At 34.1% G+C, this 6,834-nt stretch overlaps 1 long non-coding RNA gene across 2 annotated transcripts; it reads left to right on the plus strand.

Annotated features, from left to right (window-relative positions):
- Positions 1–3,034: 3,034 nt before the first annotated feature.
- LOC109241159 lies at positions 3,035–4,961 on the plus strand. Of its 2 annotated transcripts, XR_002070192.1 has the most exons (3): positions 3,035–3,235; positions 3,371–3,465; positions 4,560–4,961. It is a non-coding gene; the product is annotated as an uncharacterized LOC109241159 (long non-coding RNA). The 2 variants fall into 2 exon arrangements; XR_002070193.1 differs by lacking the exon at positions 3,371–3,465.
- The last annotated feature ends 1,873 nt before the right edge of the window (positions 4,962–6,834 follow it).

A 6,834-nucleotide genomic window follows, 5' to 3' on the forward strand; every position in this document is an offset into this window, starting at 1 on the left:
ACTTTATTCTTTCAAATTCACGAAGCATAAGAATAACAACACAACCAACGTCAACTAAAAACTACAACTATACCGACACTATCATCACGAAATCAAAGAGCGACAAGCTCCCGAGGCTTTAAACAATGGTGTACTCCACAACCAACATCCTTTAAACAAAAACCAAGCTTTACACGAGCTACCACACAACCCTCAATCTCCATACCATAAGAAAAGAGCCCATAACCTATTTATACAATTACTACGACTTGAACTCACGGCTTCCGATCACCGTCCCGTGAGTTCTCAACAATTACATGCCTTAAAATAAAACTTACCTTAATTGAATGTATGAAAATATGGAGAAGTTGTACGTAGAGGAAACTTTGTGCACTTCACTGTTTTAGGGAAAAAGGAACGAGCAAGATGGAGTTTCTCCTCACATAGTTGCTGCAACGTAAATATATATCTAATAATTCCCTCCTTTTCTCAAATGATAAGGTTTCTAAAACATTATATATATATAGAGAGGATAAGGTCGGCTGAAATACACACCCCATCACCAAACTTTTGCAAAAGTCTATTTCTTAGTGTAGAAGAACTCTTAAGTATTTTGATATATATTGAAAAGATTTGTCCTTTACCAAGACTCCACTAACATTCAAATTAAGTAAAATATCATCACATGACACGTAGTACTAGGAGGTCTCTTAAATAGATTACTACATCTGCTTTGCTAAAATACTTATTCCAAAAGTTAATACTTATCTAATAAAATATGTGGCTAGTGTTATTTACAAACTTATCAATCAAAAGGTAATAATTATACATAGTAACAAAATAAATATGTTAATATTTTTAAAGGTTAGGGCATTGATAAAAATAAAATCATATCCTGTCAAATCCTAATTTTTTTTCACAACATAATATCACAATACAAATTTTTCTACTATAAGTACTTAAAACAATAAAAAGATAACTTTCTCGTTTTATAAGAAAATAATTTCTATTTTTTTTTTTTTGCAATAAAGAAAATCTCATAAATTTTCTTATATTATGAGTATAATTTACCATACCCGAAAATAGCAATAATGGTAACTATCCAAAATTATACTAAAAAATACTTTTACTAAAATACTTCACTAAAAGAAAATACCGCACTAACATAATATCTAACGGTATCAAGGTTGTTAAACTTACGGGGTGTAACAGAAAATTTAAGATTTGGAGGTCAAGTTGTTATCGGAATTTGATAAAATTGGTATGGTTGAACTCGTATCGGAATGGGTTGTCGGATTTTGTGAGTTTTATCGGGTTCCAAGATGTGGGCCCCAATGCCAACTTTTCGAGTGGAGTTGGAAATTTATTTAAATCGAATTGTTGTGAGTATTAGAGTATATTTTTATGAATTTTGCCTATTTATTGACTAGTTTTGGAGCGTTGGGCATCGGTTTGAATTGTTGGAAAGGCTTGGGAGCCGGCTATGGAACTCCGGAGCGAAGTAAGTCTCCTTTCTAACCTTGTAAGAGAGAATTAACCCCGTAGGTAAAATAATTAAATATGTGCTCCTATTTGTGGGGGCTATGTACGCACAAGGTGACGAGAGTCTGTGCGTAGCTACTATTATGCTTAAGTCCGGGTAGTCTAGGACCCAAAAGCATGCTTTACTTGCAATATTCGTAACCGTATTGTCAATTTAAATTGCTTAAATCACATCGAGCTTGGTAAATAAATTTCTAAAGGGTTAAACATCACTTTCTTGACTGTTAAAAGAGAAGTTGCCATTTCTTTGGGTAATTATTTCCCTAATGAATTCTTGATTGACTGTTTGAATGTATTTAATTTATGTGTAACCGCGTCGTATGTATAATTCACGAGCGGGGTAATTCTTTTATTTATATTTGACCGTGCATATATGATTCGCGAGCGGTGTAATAGATGTATCTATAGTTCGCGTCATTTGACCCTCTGGCGGTGCACAGTTTAAATATTTATTGGATCGGGCCGTACGACCTCAGCATGATTTGCGCATGACTTGATTGATTGTTTTGGAATTATTGATAATTGATGTGGCCTCATTGGCCAAAGATGTATATTTTTAAAAGATGAAAATAAGCTTGAAAATTTATATTAACCAAAGAACTGTACATGCTTCATGTTTATTGAGTTTGCAGTCACCTTATAAAAATCCATGATTTTTCACATTATTGGTATTTTATTATTGCACCACTAGTAAGTGTCGAAGTCGACCTCTCGTCACTACTTCTTCGAGATTAGACTAGATACTTACTAGGTACGCGTTGTTTTCGTACTCATACTACACTTGCTGTTTTTTTGTTGCACAGGCACATGTATGTCTAGTGGCCTCGTTGGGCGCAGCGGCATGGTTGATACAGAGACTTAGGTGAGCTGCATCTCTCGAGACGACCCGCAGTCAGCAGAGTCTCCTTCAGAATATTGTATTTTCTTTTTTGTCCAATTTGTATTCCGGACAGTTATTGTATTACATTTTATTTCCTAGAAATTTGCTCATGCACTTGTGACATCGGGTTCTAGGATGACTATGGGATTATTCAATATTTAAATTTGTTAAAGACATCATTATTTACTCGGTTAAGTTCATTATTTATTGTTTAACGGAAGGAAAAGAAATGATTTCAAAATTACTAAAATGAGAAATTAATTAACTTCTTGGTGTTGGCTTGCCTGACACTGGTGTTCGGCGCCATCACGATCCTTAATGAATTTTGAATTGTGACAGTTAATATTGCTGACAGCTATGAGTTCCTCTCTAAGACATCTATCAAATTATTTAAAAGTAGCGATAAATATCTTTAGATATCCGTGGAGATGAAAGAGATGGTAATGAGTAAAGCACCACATGAGTTTGTAATTGATCTGATAGCACATTCAAACTTTTACGCCATGAAAGAAACTGTTAGTTTGATTTGATATAAATGTCATTGCGGGTAAGTTTTCACCCTTCTTCTATTATATAGAAGAGCTTGAGTTTCGACATTAGCTGTTTTTTTTATTTTGTTCAAGGGCAATTTGGACCTTTAACAACACCTAATGAAACTGTGCTTTAATCCCAAAATTGGACCTCCACCGCATCAGTTCTTCCACGGTTCCACCCATTTCACAAAATATGTGTCTGTGATTTTTGTCTTCTGTGTAATAACAAATTGTTGCAATTCATTCTTTCTTACTTTCCCTTTCCTTCGTCTCTGCTCTGTTGCTTCTTGGCCAGACTAAGGTAATTTGACTTTTCGCTAATCCTTATGAGTTGTTGCTGTCTTCCAATGACACGAATCCTCTTCCAATTTTTCCTCCTAATATTTAACGCTTTCGCTTCTGTTTTTTGATACAAATTTCTCCATTTTGATTCCAGCTTCTTTGTGGCATGTGCTGTATGTGTATGTCTATGGCCTTTTTTCAGTTCTTTCTTTGTTTGGTGAACCATTTGAGCTTGATAATGGGACTTTGGTAGGTATTTGTTAGTTTTTTATTTTCTCCTATTTTTTGAATTTCTTTCTTGCTGGATTTTTTATATGCATTCAGTAGTTGTATCTTATTGATGTTTGAAAATAGCTACATAGATGCATATTTATGATATACTGTTATTTCTGGTGTTAGTTGTATAAGATTGTTTTGAGAGTAAATGCGTTCTTTGAAGATGAATTTAGTTGTAAAAAATTGTGATTCGAGAGTAAATGGGTTCTTTAAGGATGAACTTAGTAGTAAAATTGTGATTCTATTTTCTCTGAGATTACTGATATTGGAATCTTTCTGCTTATTGAGTTTTTCATCTTTTTTTATGTATTCCGCACGTGAATGTGATTATTGTCCAACAGCCCCCCTTGTGGTTCATCCGGATTTCTCTGTCCAACAAGCCGGTCTGTTCACAAATCTCGGATGTTACTTTTTTGCACGAATCCGACCTTTTCGGGGTTGAAGGCGTGTAGTGATGAAACATAAAAGATTTTTGGTGCAGTTAAGGTGTTTGATGATATGACTGAAACAAGTGAATTTTTTTATCCTTTCCTGTTACCATAGGTATTCTACAATATACACAGCCATCATCCTCTAAGCCAAAAGATAGCGTATTTACTTCTAAAAAATTAGTAAATGTTATATTATGTTTTATGTATCAGTCGTGTTAAAGAAATTATTCTTTGAAACATATCCCATTTGCTTCTAGTATATCTCTATTGCAGTATTTCTACTATTTGTTTAACTTTGTATCAACAACAAAAATTAGATTTAACTTATCACCAATTCAAAAATGTACTAAATTATAAATTGTTTGACAAAAGTTACAATCTTTTTGGATCAGAAATCTACATGTAAAGCCACTACAGATTGAGTACCTAGATCTCAAAAGAAGAAACTAACGACGACTCTCTAAGTACATGGTCTTAGGAGCTTCAAGTTATCTCTTGTTAATATTTATTAGCTAGGATAGATTCTCTTCGTGCATCTTATTAAAAAAAGGTTCTTTTGTGATATACTTGGTTTACTCATCATCTCTTTAGATACTGTTAGTGGTTGATATTTTTGAATGAACTAATCAACTGTAGAAATTGGAAAACAACTTAAAGAGAATGAATCTGAACCAGAGAAGAAGAGGTTAATGGAGCTTGGAACAGGATCGGCTTCTTAAACGAGATATTTCTTTCTTCTTTTAGTAGCATTCAGATGTTGATGCCAGGGAAGGCTTATAATAGGCTCTGATGGTATATGGAATGCTTTATCATCGGATTTTGCAGCATAGTCTTGCAGAGCTTTACCGATAAAACTTGTTGCAAAGATAGTTGTGAAGGTATGGAGTAGGTTATCAAGTTTAAAAGTGTCAATCAAATACGTGAATTACTCAAATCAATTTACTGTCATAGTGCTGAATTTTTTTTTATGTCACATTATTTGGATTTTTTTGTCCTATAATAACTTACATTAATTCATCAAGCCTTAGAGGCCTGACTCTGATGGTGATTCACTAGAAGCTCTCCCTTTATTTAGTTTCTGCTACATAAAAGAACTTTATCGGCATCCCCTGACTTTGAATACTAAAATATGAAGGAATTATGGTATTTATGAGAGCAAGAAAAAGAAAGTCAGAAATAGGTGAAATTTCTTTACTAAAAGAGCTAGACTTGAAGCTAGAGTAATTAACTTAGCATCAAATTTGTGCGGAACTTTATATATTTTGAACACGGGTGATTATGTGATTTCACATCTACTCAATATGTTACAGATGAAAAGTGACTAACATCGAATATGAAATCACATGTACAATATTATGTTAATGATAGAAATTGACTTAACATTGAAGTCTCTGGTATTCTAGAACTTCTAAGCAATAACTTCAAAACCTGTGCTACAGGTTTTTGTGGTACCTTAAGTTATTCTAAGGAGTTGTTCTTTCGTTGTTTTCCTTTCCTACTTGAATTTTATTGACAAATACGTAGTTATTCAATTCATCCATGTTTTCCCATAGTTCATCCTTAATTCAAGCCAACCCAATTGTCTATGTCTTGAAATTGCAGGTGTTAATTGTCTATATTTAATGTATATGTTTGACTTCTTTATCATCATATAGCTAAAACACCTAAATTAGTTGGGATGGAGAAGGGCTATAGGCTTCATGGTTGATGATATTGAAGCATAAGTAAAAAGATTTGCATGGGGTTATTAAGGATGTGGGTAAAAGACAAGGTCGTCGTTTTTAATCATGTCATGGATCTCGATGGTGTTTTATTACTGCTACATGGGGAGACTTTTGAAGGCTAAAGCTCTAAATGGTTCTAGCATACGTAGATAGATGTCTAGCGAGATGATAATAGAGATCAACCACACAACCCCATCATGAATGAGATCAAGCAATTCTACCATTCATGGACTGAATGGTTATCCTTACTGATGTAGACAACAAAATAAGTTAGTTACGAAGAAAAGCTATGACATGTCTATTGGGGATTTTTCCTGATGCTGCTTGTGACTGGTTTTCTCACCTTAGCTTTCAGCTTTAATTGTCCTACGCCTATGTGAATAGAATTGTATGACTCTGAAATTTGTGCTTGTGACTGGTTTTCTCACCTTAGCTTTCAGCTTTAATTGTCCTACGCCTATGTGAATAGAATTGTATGACTCTGAAATTTGGCTGAGTTTTGATGAGGATCTAGAGATGCTGATGTTGTTCCTTTAACTTTTGCTCTCGCGTAAGCACACCTAGAAGTGACTCACACGTTTGAGATAATGTATCGTTGTGCCTTTTCAAAAAATAATGTAACTTTGTCAAAATAACAATAAGGTTAATTCTTTGGGAAGAAGTAAAAAGGAAATATCAAGAGGAAAAAAATGCAGAATCAATTGATGTATCTATTAGTTGGTAGGTATAAACTCTCGTTTTTCGATGTTTTTCAACCTTAATGCTTTTTTTTTTGTCATTGACTCAGGCAGGTTTTGTTTCCTTTTGCTTCGTATCTATACTATGCTTAAATCACCAGAGATTTAAGTTAGATCTTCATTCACATGAATTGAAATGTTTAAGCTGCACTGTCGGGCCCGTGTTGGTCACGGGCCATACAAATCTAGTTTTGACATAAACGGTAGTTTTTTGGTGGCTAAGAAAAAGCGTAAAATTGCACGGGCCCCCCCTATTTGGTCGCCACCATTTAACTTATACCCATTTTTTTTTAAAGTTTTAACTTGTACCCACTTTTTAAACAACTTCAGCCCCCTTTCTCCTCCTCCTTCTCCTCCTTTGTTTTCTTCTTCTTCTTCTTTTAAAGTTGTCTGGCATTTTTCCATTTTCTCTCTTTTTTGTCTGGCAATTATTCTGTGAATTTTGCATTC

Source organism: Nicotiana attenuata, unplaced genomic scaffold (assembly GCF_001879085.1).
Source record: "Nicotiana attenuata strain UT unplaced genomic scaffold, NIATTr2, whole genome shotgun sequence".
Classification (NCBI taxonomy): domain Eukaryota; kingdom Viridiplantae; phylum Streptophyta; class Magnoliopsida; order Solanales; family Solanaceae; genus Nicotiana; species Nicotiana attenuata.